Source organism: Macrotis lagotis, chromosome 1 (assembly GCF_037893015.1).
Source record: "Macrotis lagotis isolate mMagLag1 chromosome 1, bilby.v1.9.chrom.fasta, whole genome shotgun sequence".
NCBI lineage: Eukaryota > Metazoa > Chordata > Mammalia > Peramelemorphia > Peramelidae > Macrotis > Macrotis lagotis.
Window position 1 is genome coordinate 516,380,201 of NC_133658.1, and position 22,052 is coordinate 516,402,252.

Genomic DNA, 22,052 nt, shown 5'->3' on the forward strand with positions numbered 1-22,052 from the left:
AGCTTTTGGGGTTTTATCAAAGTAGCCTTTGACATTAAATCTGAAAATTGCTTTTCATAAGATTGTCATTTTTAATTTATCATAGCCCATACATGAACAATTAATTCTTCTGCAATTATTAAAGTCTTCTTTTGTTTCTGAAAAGACTATTTTCCAATTGGATCCACTAATTCCTATATGTTTCCTGGCAAGTAGATACCTAGATGATTTATTCACAGCTTCATGATATGCTGAGATAATTCACTCCAAGGATTCAGCAATACGTGAATCAAGAATTATCAGAAGAGACTGATTTTCAAAGAGGAAGAGCAACTAAAGACCAAATTGCCAACATTTACCAGATTTTGGGAAAAGCAAGTTCCAGAAAAACATCTACTTCTTTGTCACTGACTACACTAAAGTCATTGATCATATAAATAACACAAAATGTGACAAGTCCTCAACTTGTCTCTTGAGGAACCATACATAAGTCAAAAAGCAACAGTTAGAATAGAACATAGAATGGTTCATTGATTTAAGACTAAAAAGGAGTATAATAAGGCTGTATAGTGTCATCTTATTTATTTAATTTACATGCAGAATACATCATTCAACATGCCAGGCTGGAAAAATTAAAAGCCAGAATTAAAGTTGCCAGGAGAAATATCAGCAATCTCAGATATGCAGATGATATCATTTTGATGGCAGAAAGTATTTTTAATAATATTGGTTTTTCCCAACTATATTTAAAGACAATTTTTAACATTAATTTTAAAAAGTAATTAAATTTATTAAAATTTATTAAATTAGTTAAATTAAATTAGAGTTATAAATTTTCTCCCTCCTTTATTTCTGCCCTCCCTAAGATAGTAAATAATCTGATATAGGTTATACATGTCCAATCATGCAAAACATGTTACCATTTTAGTCATGTTGTGAAAGAAGACATAGACCTAAAAGTAGAGAAAGTGAAAATTGGCATGCTTCAATTTGCATTCAGACTCCTTCAGTTCTTTTTCTGAAGGTGGATAACATTTTTCATCATGCTTCCTTTGGAATTATATTGGATCATTTTACTGCTGAGAATAGTTAAACCATAAACATTTGATCATCATACTGTATCGCTACTACTACTCACTTCACTTTGTCTCAGTTCATATAAATCTTTCCAAGTTTTTATGAAATCATTTTGCTAACCACTTCTTAAAACACAATAATATTTCATAACAATCAGATACCACACTTATTCAGCCATTCTACAATTGATGGGCATCCCCTCAATTTCTAATTCTTTGTCACTACAAAAGAAACTGTTATAAATATTTTTATATGAGTTTCCTCATCTATAAAATGTAGATAATAAATTAATAATAATAATAATAATAGTAGTAGTAGTAGTAGTAGTAGTAGTACAAACAGGTCCTTTTCACTTTTAAAAATTTCTTTGGGATATAAACCTAGCACTGGTATTATTGAATCAAATGGGTTTTGTAGCCCTTTAGATATAGTTCCAATTTGCTCTTCAGAATGGTTGGATCAGTTCACAATGCTCAACAGTGAATTTGTGTGCCAATTTTCCCACATCCCCTCCAACATTTATTACTTTCCTTTTTTGACATATTAGCCAATCTGAAAGGTATGAGGTGGTATTTCAGAGTTGTTTTAATTTACATTTCTCAAAAAAAATTACATTTCTCTTAAGCAAAAGTTTGGATTTTGAATTTATCAACTGCTAGATTATTGTGGTCATTTACTACAATTTATTATACATCACTATTCCACTATGCAACATTATTTCTTAGCCAATACCAGATAGTTTTGAGGATTACTGCTTTATAATACAGTTTGAGATCTGGTACAGCTAGGCTACTTTATTTCCACATTTGATTTCATTAATTCCTTGATATTATTGTTTTTTTTTCTTCCAGATTAATTAAAAAAAATTTTCTAGCTCTATCAAATAATTTTTTTCTTTGTAGTTTGGTGTGACATTGAATAAGTAAATTGATTTAGGAAGAATTGTCATGTTTATCATATCCATATTTATCATAGTATATGGACCTATCCATGAACAATTGTTATTTTTCCAGTTGTTTAGATCTGACATTACTTATGTGAAAAGTGTTCATATAGTATAATTCTGTTTATATAGTTCCTGGGGCATAGACTCCCAAGTATTTTATATTATCTACAATTATGTAATAAAGAAATTTCTCTTTCTATTTTTTGTTGTTGGACTTTACTGGTATTATATTAAAATGCTGATAATTTATGTGGATCTATTTTATATCCTGCAACTTTGCTAAAGTAGATAATTATTTCACCTAGTTTTTTGGTTGTTTCTTTACTAGTCTTTAATTATACATCATATCACCTGTAAAGTGATAGTTTTTTTCCCCTTTGCCTATACCAATTCCTTCAATTTTTCTTCTCTCATTCCTATAGCTTACATTGCTAGTACAATACTGAAAAATAGTGGTAATAATGGGCATCCTTGCTTTATTCCTGTTTTTATGGGGAAGTCTTTTAAGATTATTCTTATTATAGGTAATGCTTGCTGATAATTTCAAGTAGATACTAAAACTTTCAGCCATTGCTAACCTGTCTTATGCTAGCTTGCCTGCCAGACCTCTCTATCCACCTTGACCTACTTTTAGCCATCTTTAGGTGCAAGTTCTTCATGGAAAGGAGGTATTTGTTTTTGTTTGTTTTCCATTATCATTGGTCTTTCCAGGTTCCTTTCCTGATATTGTTTGGTGTTTGGAGGCAACTAGGTGGTGCAGTTGATAGAGTGCTGGGTTTGGAGTCAGGAAGACATGAGTTCAAATCTAGCCTTAGTTTTGTGTGTTCTTCAGCAGGTCACATCACGTTTCCCTCAATTTCCTCAACTGTAAAATGTAGATAATAATAATAATAGTATTTACCTTCTAGGGCTATTGTGAGGATCAAATGAGATAATAATTATAGCAAGAACTATATAAATCTTAATTTTTTTTTAATACAGAAGACCTAGATTTCTCTACTAAGATTCCCAACACCATCTAAAGTAGAAATCATTTCTTTAGGTTTTTTACCCGTTTGTTGCATGCCCAGAGAATGTCTATCAATTAGTAATGATTATGATGATGTTTGACAAGAAACAAATATCACCAACTTAAGAAATTCATATAAAGGCACTGTAGTATTACATCAATATCTAGCTGGAATGTGCTGGTGAAAATTTGAATGCTATATTAAAAGCAGCAAAAAAGAAACAGAACAAAATCTAGAAAATGAAAGCACATTACAAATCCTAGATTTCCTTAATCAAAAGGTGAAAGAAAAATTCAAAATGTAAAAGAAATATAAGGACTCAGAGTTGCACAAGGAACAAAATAAATAATTCAATTATCAATCACAAACTTTAATAATGGGGCTTGTTAGGAGCAAGGAAATCAGAGGTGAAAAAGAGTGTAGCCTTGAAGCTGGAGGATGGAGGATGTAGAATATTCCTAGTTACCTGAATGGTTGCAAGAATTCCAACAGGACTGAAAAGAAAGTTGCATTAAAAAAAAAATAAAGAGAAAGTCTATGACTGTTGATATAATGACTGACAACAGTTACATCCAGGGAGGTGATGGAAACTCTAGCCTCTCTGTAAAACTGGAAAGCACTGTGGCCAGAGGAGACCCATAACTTACAGCCTTCAGTCACACATGAATACAAGTCTAACTCTCGCCTTCTGGACTCCTCCTTGTGGAAAACATTGCTATGGAGACAACATATTCAAAAAGTAAAGAACAGACTATGCCCCTGGGTTCCCTAAATCCTTTGAACTTGACTTTGGAAACTTCTGGGAAGAAACCTCAAGAGTTATATGTATTAGTCTGCACAGGAGGAAAACCGGCAAGCAGGGTTGAATAGTGTGTATATATTGTGGATGCTCACAGCTCCCTTGGACTCTCTGTCAGGGACTTTAATGAGCTTTTCCTGCAGGTCAGAAAGATGAGAATTTTGGAGCAGTAGAGATGCTAAGAGTTGAGAATGAAGGAGAAGAGAATGCATGCACAGAGTCAATCTTCCTTTCCCTCTGTCTCCATCTCAGACACCCAGGGGACTCAGAATTTTGAACTTCTTAACTCACCCAAGTTTTATCTCTTCTCCTATCTAGTGAGAGGAAAGAAGTTAAAATTCTAAACAAATCTGCCTCTCTAGACAGAAGCATTAGTTGCCAGATTGTTCCTATCCTAATGAACAGTTATTCTCACCCTCCCATTGCCCAACTGTCCTTGCATAGCTATCACTTTATTTCCCTTTGTTAGAAATTATTTTATGATTATATTAATAACCAAATATTAATTGGAATCCAGGCTTTTTTCTGTTATTGCCTCTTTTAAGGTCCAGCCTTTGTTTAAAAAAAATCAATCTCAGAAGGACATGAGTCATTAGTGAGATTGCCTTACCCTCAAGTCCTATGATCTTTATTCTTAGGTGAAACCTCACCCAATTAGGAGAACTTACTCCATTTAGAGTATAAACAGAATCCAGCAAGGATTAGTTCTTAGTACCTATCCTTGTACCCCTCCATTAGACTTTAGGGTGACTCAGCTCATGAAAGAGACTCAATTAGAATGGTCTGGATGGAGATGGATTCCACTGTTCAGACTGCTGAAGGTGGGGAGTCTCATGATCAAGCCATGTTCTTAGCAGGAGGAGCTGAAGACTTCTAGCCCACCTCTGCATTAAATGTCCTCCAATCAGGGTTGATTTTCAGTTATCAAGGAAATTCCCTTTCAAGGAATATTTAAAGCTTTCAGGCTCTCCATGTCTTTGGTCTTTGGTTATCAAGAAAAACCACTGACCATCAATTTATTGATTGCTGGCTAGCTTAATTAATAAATTGATTATTAATTACCCAGAAACTCTGTCTTTCAGGTTTTTAATTTATAACAATTTGATAAAATGAAAATTTGGTGGTCTCTGAGCTTTGTGTGATTATAGGTAGAAATCTGGGAAGAGATTTTGGTCCTGTAAAGTAGGGATTCATAGGGGGCGGCTAGGTGGTACAGTATATAGAGCACCGGCCCTGGAGTCAGGAGTACCTGGGTTCAAATGTGACCTCAGACACTTAGTAATTACCTAGCTGTGTGGCCTTGGGCAAGCCGCTTAACCCCATTGCCTTGCAAAAAAACTTTAAAAAAAAAGTAGGGATTCATAACCAAGGGTTCACAGTCTTTCAAGATATACATGTATAGATTTCAGGAGTTCTGTGAATCTGAATAGGAAACAGAATTATATCTTTATTTCATTATACTTGGCTGTCTTTTTAATTGTATGTATTTTATTTTTTGTATTTAAAAATATTATTCAAAGTAGCGTATTTACCAAAGGGTTCCATCAAGAGGGGGAAAAGAGAACAACAAGGTTAAGAACCCTTATTTTAAAGAAACAAGAGACTTGCCTGCCCCAGCATGAACTGATGTGTGATGGCAGGAATGGACATTGATCCTGTTTGGAAGTCCCACAAGCAAGAGAGCTGTACTAGGATAACATCTCTAGGGAAATACAAGTCTCCTATAGATAGGAATTCATGAACAAAGAGCTATACTGTACATATCCTTAGGGCAAGTATAGATAAGCCCTTGAAGCAAAATAGAATTCAGGAAGGATCAATCCCAAGTGAAATTTTCTCCATCTAGAAGCTCTGGGTGTTCCAGTCACATGCTCTCTATCACCACTGAGTTATCCCCTCTTTTTGGTGGAGTGAGATATATGAATTTTTCAGGGCTGCTCAGCCACCTTCAGATTAACCCAACTCTCACCTGTGGCTCTAAGAAGTTGTAGCTTGTATAGTGACCACACCTTGATAAACTGTGTTGGTTGATGGACTAAACCAAGTCAAGGATAACTGACACGCCTTAAACCTGTTGGTGAGTTAGAGGGATATCTACCCCAAGCATGTTATGACTTTCAAAGGTGTCTGATGCAGACACTATGGGGTGCTTAGAGCTTGGCCAGATATTGAAGATGCCAACATGATCTACTGAATCCTAGGCCATCACCAGCATCCTAACTGTTGTCTTGACACTGGACTTTGATGACTCAGAAAGAGAGAGTCTGATGGCTTTAGGCAACTCTGCTCTCCTTAAATCCAATTCACCCACAAGTCGAGACATCATCTGTGATGTCTTTGATCCTCTTTGAAATCAACATTAAATCAACATTACAATTTGCACCAGGAAGCCTGCTACCCAACCAGGAATTTCTTTATACACAAAACTAGCAGTGTTGCTTTGTCATACTTCTCAGACAGAAGTCTCACTTCACCCTTCTTAGCAAAAGGCATCATATATCTCTTACCAAAAAAAAAAAAGGAAAAATATCTGTGACCCACTCAGAATATATATAGTTATGCATTTATGTATTTTTTTTTTAGATTTTTCAAGGCAATGGGGTTAAGTGGCTTGCCCAAGGTCACACGGCTAGGTAATTATTAAGAGGTCGGATTTGAACCCAGGTACTCCTGACTCCAAGGCCGGTGCTCTATTCACTGCGCCATCTAGCTGCCCCTATTTATGTACTTTTTATAAAGCATTCATAATTTACATTACTTAAAAAATAACAGAAGAAAACAAGATATTGGCTGAGGAGTAAAAAGTGTATACTATAAAGTCTCAGGAATCTAAAAACAATTATCAAGATGTTAATAATTGAATAGACTTCTCCAAAGACACTATACTGATTATTTCAAAACCTTTGACTAAGTTTCATATCATGATTCCTTTATGTCCTACAACTATTTAAAATAGGTCCAGATATAGTCCATAAGGAAAACTATTCTCTATTCACATCTCAAATATAATAATGTCAAAAACATTTCCAAACCATTTAAGGTCATTATGGGCCTATCCTTAAACCCATTATCATCTTTCCTAAAATAAGATTTCAGAATGTAAGTGAGAATTCCATCAAAGCATCTTATTAATCTGGCACACACTAGTTGTATGACCCTGGACAAGTCACTTCACCCTTTTTTGCCTCAGTTTCCTGACCTGTAAAATGAGCCAATGAAGGAAATGGCAAATCACTCTAGTATCTTTGCCAAGAGTTAACAACAACAATGTTATTAATCTCATGATGAACATGAATTACATCAAGTTACATAGCTCAACCAAAATCACTTTAAATAGCTCCTTTCTCTCATGGAATCTTCCTCTAATAAGATCAAAATGTCATTTGGAATCAATAAGTAGAGAACTCTTAAAATTTGCCAAAGAGAGGCAGATATTGGAGGGGTCAAACTTGACACAAACCTGAGGTCAAAATGAACCAATAGGCAAAGGTGCTACTTACAAGTACCTTAGTGTCATCCTGGCAAGACTTATCAAGTATAAAGAGGAAAGTATAACCGAATATATTAAGAGATTTCCTGGAATCTAAAATCAAGTTAAATGAGAAGAACACATTTAAATCAATTAACACCTACACAATACCAGTCTTAACATATACTTTTGGAACTATAAAATAGACCGTGAGAAATTTAGAAAGTATCTTCACAAAAACCCAATATTAATTATTATTAATGATATTATTAATGACACAGAGGGTCCATCACTTTATATGAGAGATTAAACTATGGAAAAAAAAAACTATGAAAAAACCTTCACCAAAAATGAAGAGGGAGATCCAAAGTACGACAGGGTTTGTAGAAAATTAATAAAATTGACAACTCTAAATAGAACCTATGTAATTACGTAGAACTTAGGAAGATTCAAATTCAAACCCAGCCTCAGACACTTACTAGCTATGGGACACTGGGTAAATCACCTAATTCTATCGACCTCAGTTACCTCATCTATAAAATGAGCTAGAAAAGGAAATAAATTATTCCAGTATTTTTGCTAAGAAAACACCACAATAGGTCATGAAGAGTCAGACACACTGAAATGATTGAACAACAAATGCAGTACAGAAGATAGAGCACTGGAGATAGTCATGAAGACCTGAGTTCAAATCCAAGTCTCAGCTACTTATTAGTTGTGTAACTCAGGACAAATCACTAAACCTTCTATTTACCTCAGTTTCCTCAACTGTAAAATGGAAACAATAATAGCATCTACCTCCCAGGACTGTGAGAATCAAATGAGATCATATTTGTAAAGCACTTAGCACAACATGTAATAAATACTAAATGTTATATAAATATTAACTATTGTTATTAATAATAATAAGAAGAAGAACACTTAATCAGACCCAGGAGACCCTCTGCATCTAAATCTGGCATTCTTTTCACAATTTAACACTGCCTCTTCCCACACCACTACAAAATGGGGGGTAATAACAATATTGGCTGAACAACTTCCAACATGAGAATTAAACATGTCATGAGAATGTAATAAGGTAGCATCTTTAACTTCTTCACAAAAATACAACAGCATGTCTATAATGTATATGATTTTGATCATTATTATCATATATTATTGTGTTGCTGCTAGTTTTTCTGAATGACATGTAAAAGAAAGCTGGCAGGGCATGTAGTGAGAATGAGGAGTAACCAATGACCAACCTAAGGGTTGTATTTATATCTAGGAAATATTGAAAATAACCAGGAGAAGGCCTCCACTGCTTGGACAAAGATGGTATAAAATCCATGGATTACAATCTCAGTAAGTGGAAGGTATAACCATATCAGTGAGATCACAGACACATTCAGATTTAAGAATGACATATCTACAACCCTGCAAACAATCTATTTTGGTGTAGTGTATTTAATAGATCAAGTCAATGGGATGCCGTGAACTCTCAATAATTAACTAAGCCTGATATGCTGTTTCTGTCAAATAGACACAGGACTTTCCTCTATGGAAACCCCAAAAGGACCTGAAGGAGGTGAAATCAGTCACTCTGAAGGTTATGGCCTATAGGATCTAACTGTAATGGGACTATCTCAAATAGCTGTCAAATTCTTGTTGCCCTCTCATACCACATTAATAGACGAGATGCAAATTAAAGCAACTTCTGGGCAATAACCATAAAAATGGCTAAAATTATTTAGTGCGATAAAGTTCAATACTTGTGGCATTATGGAGAGACAGATATATTAATTTATGACTAATGAAATTGCCAACATTGAGAGTTTTGTTGGAGAGCAATCTGACAATATGTGGCATTTCTGAATACAAAAATAAATCATAACCTATGACCCAACAAATTAATTGAGAAACTATTTTGCAAAAGTGTGATCCAAGATAAATCTGTTCAAAGATTTTCACAGTAGCATTTTAAGTAAATTCAAGTTAATGACTCAAAGGTAGCCCCCCTACCCCCAACCCACACTCCCAGGTTGGAATCATCCAAGCATACATTTAGGAACATATGTAGCCAAGTTATGTGTAGGAGGAGCATCTTATGCCCCTGATGTGCAAAGTCACAAATGTCTGATGCTCCAGAAAACTAAAAAATGGGCCACACAAACACCAATACCCTGTAATTTCATCAAGTGAATCAGGGGATTTTGAGTAATCAGGGATGCTTTGATCAACACCCTCCCTTATTGTAGCAAAAGAAAAGAAAAATAGAAGTGACCTAAAACTACAGCTTGGGGCAGCTAAGTGATGCAATGGATGAAGTGTTGGGCCTAGATTAATTTAGCTAGATGGTACAGTGGATAGAGTGCCAGCCCTAAAGTCAGGAAGATACTTGTGGTGTGACCCTGGGAAAGTCACTTAACCCTGTTTACCTCAGTTTCTTCATCTGTAAAATGAGTTAGAGGAGGAAATAGCAAACCATTTCAGTATCTTTGTCAAGAAAACCCAAAATGTGGTCATGAAGAATTGGATACAACTGAAAAATCACTGAATGGCAACAACAAAAGGTCCAACAATAGGAAAGTATTGAAATAATTTGGTTTGTTAATTTAATGCAATATTATACATATAAAGACTGAAAAGAAATCTGGAATGACTTTTATGAAATAATGCAAAGCCAACAAAAAAAGAAAGAAAGTAATACCAGAAGAACAGAGCCCACACTAAACATTAACCATGAATAACCATGTGAGAGAAAAAAATGAAAATAAATAAAAAATTCTGTTGGGAGTTAACAGAGATAATTTTAAATTGTTATATTTTGTGTTGAAATGAATGAATTTAAATGTAAAGTTACTAAGCAAATTAAATTGGTTGTATGGGTCAATGTTAAGTTTTTCATAACTTATTTGACTTTAAAAAAATTCCTGTTGACCCCAGCCAGCCTGGTTGGTCAGAGCTCTTCTTTCCAGTGGCTCATTCAGAAATTTGATGGTGAAGACTCTTAACCTTAAGATCAAATATTGAATCTTAAAATCCCACACCATTGCAGAAATTTCTGAAGGAGATATGAAAAATATCTGGAATTTGAAAATTAGCAAATTAATTCTTGTTTTTACAGTAATTCTTCAGCCTACAGATTCTATGTTTAGAACCACAAAGGACCTCAGAGATCATCCAGCTCAGGAATGTCTTCTGAAACACAAAAAGGATGTCCTATATCCCAACTCCAAATAATGAAACAGTAGCAGTAATTAATATAACCAACAAGAGATAATCTATTCCATGATACTTTTAATAGGTGACTTATTAAGCTATGGAAGCAAAGGAAGGTGTGAACAGTTCCTAAATACAACTATTGAATAAATCAACTATAGGCAAAAACTAAGTGAGTGACACACTCCCTCCCAAATTCCTTCAATGACCATGTTATTAAAATGACTAGATAAATAACAATGCATTTATCCAGGAGCTGAAGAGAGGACAAAACCATATATGTTTAGGAAAGAAGGTTTTAGGGAGTATTACCTCCTGAAGGTGAAAAGAAGCACAGCTTGGAATATCTGAGTGCCCCAACCCTTGTGAAGCTGAGAGCTACACCAACCTCATAGGAACTTCATGAGCTCTTAGAAATTCCTTTGTTAATTATTTCTTAGCTATCCTGTTTATTGTTTATACATATTTGTTTGCTTTTTATCTGCCCCATTAGATTGTGAGCTCTTTGAGAAAAACAGTTGTTTTGTGCCTTTCTTTTTCTCCTCAGCTCTTAGTACAATGCTTAGCATGTAACAAGTGCTTTAAAAAATGTTGATTTACTGAATTACAGAAGAAAAAATAGAGATTGAGAGAGATATCAAGTGACTTGCTCGGGGTCACAACTCAAGACTTGGACTTAGGTTTTCCTGACTCCAAGTCTAACTACTTATTGCTGCCTCAGTGTTTCTGTCCAGGACACACAAGTCATGAGCAGCAGAGTTAGTTTTGTCTGATCCAGAATTCAATGCTCATTGTATTACACCAAAATGTGACATATCAAATATTAGTGAACTGCATAAATAATGGTTGGGGAAGATCATCTTGTCAAATATTCAAACACAGGGGAGGCTAGGTGGCTCAATGGATAGAGCACTGGACCTGGAGTCGGGAGTACCTGAGTTAAATCCAGCCTCAGACACTTAATAGTTACTTAGCTGTGTGGCCTTGGGCAAGCCACTTAACCCCATTTGCCTTGCAAAATCAAAAAAAAAAAATTCAAACACAGTTTGGAGTCATAGGGGAATATAAGAGGAAAAAATAACCAGACATGGGTCATGAAACCTGGTTTTGAATCTGAACTCAGATATTTATTAACTGTGAGATCATGAACAAAACATATAATAATGATGATAGTAACACTACTCTAGAATTTACATATATGCCAGATACTGTGTTAAACACTTTGCAAATATGATCTCATTTGATTCTCACAACAACCCTAGGAGGTAGTTATTATTATCCCCATTTTACAGATGAGGAAACTGAGGCAAAGAGAAGTTAATTGACTTACCCAGAGTTGCACAGTAAATAAGTGTGTAAGGCTGGATTTGAATTTTGGTCTTTCTGATTCTGAACCCAGTACTCTATCCTCAGTACCACTTGTCTTAGTCTTGGTCTCAGATTCTGTAAGAAGGGGATAGTAACACCTGTATTTTCCATCTCATTTTGAGTTAAGAGGAAAATATTTATAAACCATAAAGTGCTCGATAAATGGGAATTGCTTTTCCAAACAGTCTCTATAGCAGGTAACTCTTTCATGGGCTCAGAACAGTAAACCTAGGCATTTAAGAAAACTACACCTCAATCCTTTTTTCCCCCCTCCCAGAAAGCCCCTCACATTGAAGATAACTAAAAGTTCAGTTTCTCCAGATGATGTTAATACAAAACAGCTCAGTAGATTAACCCTGAATTCCAGTCCTCTACCTCAGTTCTTCATTTCAACCTTTTACCTAAACGAAATGATTCTCTTGGAGAGAGACCAAAGAATAAATATTTTAGCCTGAGAGGAAAGTTTCCTCAGATACAAAACATTGACAACTATCACAGGGTTAGTTACCCTCAAATACTGTCATTTCTCACATACTTCACCCCTTTGTCACCCTTTTTATATAAAATGTACACAAAGAGTGTTCAACCAACTTCTCCATCACTTATTGGAGCTGGTTGGATCTGTAGTGTTCATAAATCATCCCATTGAGTTTATAGTCTAAAGAAACATTGTATGTGCTGAATCATCTAATTGTCCAGAAAAGATTGATGTAGTGTTTGCCTTCCTTCCTTAGAAAGCAGATCCCAGCTGCCCACCTGAACTGCCTTTCATTTTCATGTTAATCTAGATCTCAACCTCAGAGTGAGACCTAGCCTATAGCAAGAATCAGGGCTGACCCAGCAAAAGCAATAGAGGATACTTTAGTTGCAAGTAAGCTCCAGGAAAAGAGTTTTCTGTCTATGACACTGAATCTAAGGGGGACTCTGGTTCAGCCCCAGTCTGTGAAAGAGGGATGGCAAAGCTTGCCACAAAGTAGCATTATTGTAAATTTCCCTGAGATCTTCAGTTGACAGATCCCATTTCATTACAAACTCTAAAATCAGATTTCTTATGAACCTAGCTTTGGACTACTCTTTTTTTGTTCTGACTGCAGTTTTGGAAAGGATGTAAATAGAGGTGTGCTATGGGCAGCTAGGTAGTACAGTGGATAGAATGTGTCAGCTCTGGAGTCTGGAAGACTCTTCCTCCTGAGTTCCAATCTGACCATAGACACTTACTAGTCGTGTAACTCTGGGCAAGTCACTTCACCCTGTTTGGCCTCAGTGTCCTCATTTGTGAATTGGCAAAGAGAGAGATATATGGCAAATTACCCCAGTAACTTTGCTAAGAGAACCCTATTTGGGGTCAGGAAGAGTCAGACATGATTGAAAATGACTGGACAACACCTAAAGGTCTATGCTGGAAAACATTTAGTAACTGGCTTTCTGGGGGGGAAAGTGCATTCATGATATACTTTTAAGTTTAATCTGCAATATTAATAACATTTTCTCCATAACTTTAAGTCTAGACAGCCAAGTTAAAAACAAATCAAGTCCTGATCTGTAGGGTTTGCTGATATTTGATGCATTCCTCTAGCTCTAGTGCATCCCTGGTTAACCTTTGCGTTAGAGGTTCTTCTTATTGGGAGAATTCTGTCCTCTTTGTCTTGTTCCCACTTAGAAAATTCAGAAAACTTAGTTTATGTCAATATCTAATATATTATTGACATATCTTTTTCAAGGATATAGTCCTCAGATTTTATGATATAATTTAGAATAGTTCATATAATTCACATCACAGGGGCAACCAGAGCACCAGTTCTGGAGTCAGAAGACTCATCTTCCCAAATTCAAATCCAGTCTCAGATATTTACTAGCTGTGGAACCCTGGGTAAGTCACTTAACTCTATTTACCTCAATTTCTTCATCTGTAAAATGAACTGAAGAAGAAAAGGGAAAACCACTCCAGTATCTTTGCCACAAAAAGTTACACTTGACTAAAACAATCTTACAGGTCATATAACTCAAAGAAAAAAATTATTATCTATAGGCTAAAGAAAAAGAAAACTTTAAAATAGTTTTATTTTTTTACATCACCATCTTTTTTGTGTCTTCTTGGGACAAAAAATAAAGAGGAAAAAAATGTTTAAATTAATTTAGCAAAAATTACTGATATATAGAGGTGGCTAGGTGGTATAGTGGATAAAGCACCAGCCCTGGAGTCAGGAGTACCTGGGTTCAAATCCGGTCTCAGACACTTAATGATTACCTAGCTGTGTGGCCTTGGGCAAGCCACTTAACCCTGTCTGCCTTGGAAAAACCTAAAAAAAAAACCCTTAAAAAATTACTGATATATCATCAAAATCTAACAATATGTGTAACATTCCACACTCATAATCCTTCAACTGTGTAAAGAAATGCAGGACTATCCAAATAGCATTTTTGAAAGAGCTTAAAGAAAATAACATTTACCAATTAGCTTACAACCTTTCTAATAGTTCAAGTCATACTCAGGAAGAAAGATAATGCTCCCAAAAGGCTTTGCTTCTTCTAGAAGGAAGGAATCTTCCAGATTCCTTCTACAATTCTCCACACAATCTAGTAGGTGGTTTTGTTGTCACTCTGTATCCGTCCTCCTCCTCCAGCAGCTTTTCATAGTTTCAAGAAGGTAGTGTAGGTGACACTCGTTACAGTTTCCTGCAGCCCTCAATGGAGGTTTACTTAAGTGTTGCTAGAGAATAAACAGATCCATCCTTGGTGTATTATGACAGTGCAGAGGGACTACAGGGAAAGCTAAATATTATAGAATTTTGGTTCTAGAGATTATTTAGAGTCCCTTAGACAGTAGGAAGTTCAAATGAATCAATACTTAAAGAAATTAATTCATACTATTCACTGAAAGGACACATACTAAAGCTGAAGCTTAAGTATTTTGGCCACATAATGAGAGGGCAGGACTCACTGAAAAAGAGCCTGAAATTGGAAAAGATTGAAGGCAAAAGGAAAAGGGAAACGGTAGAAGGATAGTGTCATAGAAGCAATAAACATAAGCTTGGTCAGACTTAGGAGATAGTGGAGGATTAAAAGGACCAGGTGTTGTTACGGTTCATTAGATCATAAAGAATCAAACACAACTGAATGACTGAATAACAACAGAGTGTATGCTATGGGAGTTTCTCTATTAGAAGGAGATTCTGTATTGTATAACTAAAACACATTACCAGACAAAGGGGCTTTACTCTGGGGGTCTCTTCTTTAGGCAAAGGTACTCACCTATCTCTGACCTCATAGAAGTTTGCCAAGAGATCAAGCATACAACCCATACCTCCCATTTCTGAGCAAGTCATTGTCACTGACACCAATTTGAAATATAATGACTTTTTTTCTTCCCTTGCAATCAGGGGTTAAGTGACTTGCCCAAGGTCACACAGCTAGGCAATCATTAAGTGTCTGAGGTTGGATTTGAACTCAGGCCCTCCTGATTCCAGGGCCAGTGCTTTATCTACTATACCACCTAGCTGCCCCCAATTGCTTTTTAAGTCCCTTTCAGAAGCCACTTATTTGGGGTTATTTAACCTTAGGCCTTTCTCAAATACCTAAATGAATCTTTGATATCATTGATTTGGATGATCCCTACTATGATTAAAAGTCCATCCATTGTTTCTTGTCCAGATGTGACCCTTGCCCAGATCCATCCAACTACTAGAAATTTTCTCTATTTTTAATTGACATCATGAGAGTACTAGGAACCATCTACCCTTCACGCCTCATCCTTACACCTGACTACCATGGGGTTGCTTGCTGCCATAGTTAGGATGAAATGATGGTCAGGAGAAGCCAAGAACTCCCAGGGTGTTACCAGGGTGATGGAAGGAAAGGGAAAAATAGTCTCTGTTATATAGTTATTTGTGAAAATAGGGCTTCTTGGGGTTGCCATGGAGAGATGTTAGAGATGGATGTGTGCTAGGCAAGAGAGAAATCACTGCAGCATCCCACTCCTCCTACCCCTAGGGAGTTTGTCCTGCCCCTGGAATCACTAGGGCCTGACTAACAAGCTTACCTTCTCACTTCCTAAGGGAGGAAGAGAGCAAAAGCCACAGCAAAGGTGATCATGAACCCACCGGAACTAAGGCACAAGGGTAGCAGACAGGGATACAGATAGGGAACTGCACCGCAGACTGAAAGAGACAACCTGGTGAAAAAGGAGGAGGCAAGGGAGGAATAACTAGCTCTGCTCTTATCACTGTACAGTTCCAGCAAACCCAAAATCTGCTCTGTATATCTAGTATGTGACTCAATAACACAGCTCTCTTTTGTGATCAAGGGTGGTAAATATTTAACTACAAATGTGGGAGGGCAGCTAGGTAGTGTGTAGGAGTAAAAACACTAGTCCTGGATCAGGAGAACCTGAAACCAAATTCAGTTCATAAGCAAGTCACTTAACCCCATTGCCTCAAAAAAAAGCCACACTCAACAAAAACAAAAAACATTAATGGGAGGGAGGGGTGGTGAAATGAATTAATTCGTGCCTTTTTAAAGTTTAATCTGCATAATTAACATTTTCTCTTTACTTTTCTTAATCTAGACAATCAACATAACAATAAATCAAATCCTGATTTTGGGTTTGTCAATTTCCAAGGTTTAAATGCTTATGTTGAAAATTTAACAAATGGCTCTCATGAGCAGGTAAGAGCTGGCTCAGTCTTAGGGCAAGTCTGCTCAAGGAGAGTGTACTCTACTAAAGTCTTCATTTCTAAATAGTTTTCTTTCTATTTACTATTGGCATATAAATATGATAACTATAGTTAAATTTCACAGTACTCATACATGGTCATCATTGTGTAAATGCAGCAAAAAGAGATAATAGAAGGAAGCATCCATAGGAAGCTAAAAAAAACCAAACAAAACTAAAATAAAATAAAGTCAAACCACCACCAATCACATAGAAAAAGGATTTTTTTAAATTAGGCAGTAAAATTACAGGGAGACAAAAACAAAAGTGTATTTTTAATTGTATAGCAAAACTGTACAATTCAACAAGCAGCAATTTTCCCCAAAAATTGCAAGGGTAAAATGAGCTAAGTTCAATTCCAAACTCAATGAATTTAAGGAAACTGAATTAATATAAAAGAGTAAAACACAAGAAATAAAAATTTTCAGAGTGATAGTGTCTCCAATGTTTATAGCAGCACTATAGGCAAATTATTTTCAGCACTATAGGAAAAAAATAAAATAGCATTCTGACTCTCCAAGCAGAAGGGAAAATAGTTTAAGATATTTTTTAAAGACTCCAGATAAACTCTCATTTGTAACTCTAGCATATGTAGTATATGATAGACTAGTAAGCAGGGAAGTTGTTCCTCACCCCAAGCCTTATGTGGGCAGTGTTATTCTGCTATTCCTTCCTAGCTATTCCCTCATGTACTAATGGAGTATATGGTTTTCTCCTTTTTCAACTTCTCTCTTCTGAAAAACTTATTTTTTCCCCTTACAAAGTGGCCACAAAAAAAGGAAGCAACTAAGGTTCCAGTTCTGATGCCAATCCCAGCTCATCATAGCTTGCCAAAGTTTACAGACCCTTATGCTTAGAAAATTCAAGGTCTAAGTTTCTCTCTATGCTCTGGGAAGCTGCAAAAATAAATAAATAAATAATGAATTTTTAAAAATATCAATAATTTTCTTACTATAGCTAGATAACCCAGCCAGAGAATTCTTCTGGTTAACTAGATACCGCAATTGTGAAATGTATGTCTCCTTCCCCTGAGGTACTTTTCTCAGGCCTCTGTGCAGCTTCTGGTCACCATATGACCCTTAAGTAAGTCTGCCATATACCCATGCTAGCATGATTGTGTCTAGTATACATTGTTCTCTTCAGTAGTTTCCTCTTTCCTCCTCTCTGCCACTCATTTGTTGGACCAACTCCCTGGGGCCAAAGAGGAAACTAACCTCAAAGATTTTCATCTTGATCAACAGGCATTTATCTCTAGTGTTCCCATCCCCTTGGCAACTCCAAGGGGTACTATATCTATATGGAATTATGGGATTCAGAACAGAAAAGAATATGACTTAGTCCAATTTCTATGTTTTACAGATGGAAAAACTATAATCTAGAGGAACAAAGTGACAGAAGGACTAAGAAAAAATGCCAATACTACCTAGCTTGGAAGATCCCTTATTAATTGATTGATATGAGAAATAACTGGAATTTGGCTACTGTTTTATGGGAATAAGGATATGGGTAAATGTCCAAGTAAACAGAGTAGTTTTCTCTCCTTACCCAGCCCTCCATTAGATTGCAAGCTTTGTGAAGGTAGAAATTGTTATTTGTTTCATTTTTATATCTCCCACTTTCATTATTATGTGTTTATTGTGTTATTTTTCCTAATGTTCTTCAATTAGAGTTTTTTGTCCTTCTGTTCAGCCTTAAAATAATGCTCAAGAGACATTTGACATATTATCCCTGGTAGTTTCTCTATCTCATCAGTCCAAATTATCCCTCTTTCCTTGCTTGCTTGTCCTCCCTCTTCCTATCTTAAATCCAGCTCACACTCACTTTCCCAGGATGTGGTTCCTAAAGTTGACTCTTATAAACATAGCCAGGAACATGGAAACCCAGCTAAGAAGAATTTCTCCAGCATTTGTCATCTAAATCACATTGGGAAATGTTGAAATCAGGGAAAAAAAAGCTACCAGGACACTTACTACTGAGAATAAATACTTTAATCTTTAGGTAACACTATAGACAAAGAGATCTATTTAACTTTCCCCACATATATAATTCTTGTTACCTTTTTTAAAAAATGATAGCCAAATCCCAATTGTTTGATCCAACATTCCTAATATTAATGCTTAATATTAAGGGTTTTCCAAGTTCATTAATACTGACATGCCTTTTCCCAGTCCTTCCTGACCTTTCTGTATCATTGGATCCTTGTTTCCTGAATATTCTTTCATTTTATTCTGTGACTCTCTTGATTCCTCCACAAATCATAGCATGATCAATCTAAAGACAGAAGGAATCACAGAGGTTACCTAGTCCAAATATCTTTCTTTACAGATGAGCAAATTGAGACCTTATGGAGTTGAGCGATTTGTCAAGGTACCTTTAAGTAGTGAATGGTAAACTAGATCAATGCCTTACCTAGTTTCTCTGACTCCAAATCCCCTACACTTTTTTTTTAGGGTTTGTTTTTTCTTTTTTCAAGGCAAATGGGGTTAAGTGGCTTGCCCAAGGCCACACAGCTAGATAATTATTAACTGTCTGAGACCGGATTTGAACTCAGGTACTTCTGACTCCAGGGCCTGTGCTCTATCTACTGTGCCACCTAGCTGCCCTACCCTACATTTTTTAATTGCACCACGTATCTAACAGCTAATTCTTAGTTTTCTTCAATAGTACATTATTTTTGTCCTATTCTCAAAGTGTGTGTGTGTGTATGTGTATACATATATACATATATGTATATATATATATACATATATGTATATATATATACATATATATACCTCCCAAAATTTATTTTATTCCTATGTCCTTTTCTCTCTATATTCTCTACCTTGGTTATCTGATTCATTCACTGAACTTCAATTAAGCTAATGACTTCCAAATATTATTGTTATTGTTTGTACTTCATTCTGAAAGAACATGACCTCAGGGAGGTAATGCCAGAAAAAGCAAGTGAGTGAGCTTTAAGTAATAGAGGGCTATGCAAAATCATCAGTCTCACTTTCTCCTCTGGAGCCATCTGGATCCAGTGGCCAGCTACAGATCATGGCAATGAGAGATAGTCCTAGATGCTTTGGGAGACCTTGGCTTTTTAAAGCCAAAGTCTGTAAACAGGTCTCAATTTGACTGGATCAAAGCTCATTCAGTGATTATGGTTAGTTAAGAAATGAGACAGAGAATGGCCCTTTTACCTAGTCCAATAAAAAAAAATCTGGAAGGGTTTCTGGCCAAAACAGACACAATTGCTATTTATATTCACCCTGAGCCAATCAGGGCCCAAACAATGACCAAGTGGGCCTTGACCTGGGGCCTACTGTTGGCCAGAGTAATTTGAATTTAGGGCATGGTCCTTAAGAAAGAAATGAAGTTAGTATTTCTGGAGCTCATGGTTCAGCTCTGGGGAAATAAAGAAAATCAAAAACATTATTCTTGTCCTCAAGAAGTTGATTGTGTATAAAGACTTACAATACATGGTCTAATAGAATGGAATGCCACAGGGAAAGTGTTACCGTCCAAAGAAAGACCTGCAGATGAAGGAATTTGAGCCAAGATTTGAATGAAGTCAGTAGACAGAGGTGAGGGAAGGGCTGAGAATGGGAGATGGACAGTGAAAAAAAGCAGTGTAGGAAATGGAGTACAATGTTCTAGCAATAGCAAGGAGGCCTGTGTAGCTGGAACATAGATACAGGGAGGGGAATCAAGTATAAGAAGCCTGGAAAAGGGACAGCTAGGTGGCGTAGTGGATAAAGCAAGGCCTTGGAGTCAGGAGTACCTGGGTTTTAATCTGGTCTCAGACACTTAATAATTACCTAGCTGTGTGGCCTTGGGCAAGCCACTTAACCCCATTTGCCTTGCAAAAACCTAAAAAAAAAAAGCCTGGAAAATCAGGAAGGGACTTAGTTGTGAAGGGTGAAAGTCAAACTCAACATTTTAAATTTGATCTTGGAGATAAAAGGGAACCATTAGAGAAATGCAGTCAGACATAAGCTGTAGGAAAACTTATTTGGCAGCTGAGTGGTAGATGAATTGGAACAGGAGAGACATGAAGCAAGGAGACCAACCAGAAATCATAGATTTAGAGCTTGAAGGAATCTCCAAGAACATTTCATCCAATCTCATCTTTCAAAAAAAAATATTGAAATCTATATTTAAAAATTATTTTTAAAATGAAAAGATCATTGGTTTATATAAGCAGAGTAGATAACTACATAGGAAACTGTATATTTCAATGATGATACAGGTCGGGTTTTTTTAAAAATTTATAAAAAATTTACAAGAGTATTTCCAATATTGTTCTATTAGTATCTCTTTCTGAAAGACTTTTTGCTCTCTTCTGTGTATTTTAGAAAACTTTCCTTAACACTTGTTTCTTTTTTTTTTCATCACTACTACACCTCCCCTTGTCCCCATAGTTCTCCTACTCTCAGGCAAATAAAAATAAAAATGATTTACTTTGTAATAAATCATTATAGACAGCTAAATGATGTATTAGATAGAACACTAGGCCTGGAATCATTAAGACCTGAGTTCAATTATGACCTCAGATACCTCTGGCTTTGTAAGCCTGGACTAGTCACTTCATTTCTGTTTCCCTAGATTTCCACATCTGCAAAATGGGGATAATAACAGTACCTACCTACCTGTGAGTATCAAATGCAATAATAATTGTAAGGCATTTAGTACAATATCCAGTTTATTGGCATAGCGTTTGGCAAAATTGTTCATACTTTAGTTTGTGTTCATTCACCCTTTTCACTTTTTTGTACAGGTAATTTGGTGTTCTTTTTCTTTTTCTTTTAATTTTTTCTAATTTTATGGCAATGGGGTTAAGTGACATGCTCAAGGTCCCATAGCTAGGCAATTATTACCAGATTTGAACTCAGGTACTCCTGACTCCAGGGCCAATGATCTATCCACTGCACCACCTAGCTGCCCCTCTTTCTTTTTTTTTTAAAGAAAAAATTTAATAATTGGGCAGCTAGGTGGCACAGAATATTGGAGTCAGGAAAATCTCATCTCAGATTCTTACTATTTGTATGACCCTGGGCAAGTCACTTAACCCAGTTCATCTCAGTTTCCTCATCTATAAAATGATCCAGAGAAGGACATGACAAACCCCTCCAATATTTTTGACAAGAAAATTTCAAGTGGACCACAAAGAGTTGGACATAACTGAAAAACAACTGAACAACTAAGCAACCAATGATTTATCTTTTTATTGCTTTAAAAAAGAAAAACAGGGGCAGCTAGGTGGTGCAGTGGATAGAGCACTGGCCCTGGAGTCAGGAGTACCTGGGTTCAAATCTGGTCTCAGACACTTAATAATTACCTCGCTGTGTGGCCTTGGGCAAGCCACTTAGCCCCATTGCCTTGCAAAAAAAAAATAGCTTCTGGTTTTATTGATAAAATTTATTTGCTTATTTAAGTGATTATCTTTCTTTTCTTTATTAATAAAGTTAAATAGTTTGTGATTGTTTACCTTCAATTTTACTAATCTC

The 22,052-nt window shown here is 36.0% G+C and overlaps 1 long non-coding RNA gene across 2 annotated transcripts in view; it reads left to right on the plus strand.

Annotated features, from left to right (window-relative positions):
• Nucleotides 1-22,052, plus strand: part of LOC141506947 (uncharacterized) — a 90,163-nt gene that overhangs the window by 17,541 nt on the left and 50,570 nt on the right. The window contains exon 3 of one of the 2 annotated variants that reach the window (XR_012474033.1): nucleotides 196-2,246. The exons of the other annotated variant lie outside the window; for it this stretch is intronic. This is a non-coding gene — a long non-coding RNA (uncharacterized LOC141506947). Of the gene's footprint in view, nucleotides 1-195; nucleotides 2,247-22,052 lie in introns of those variants that run through there. 2 annotated transcript variants of the gene reach the window in all.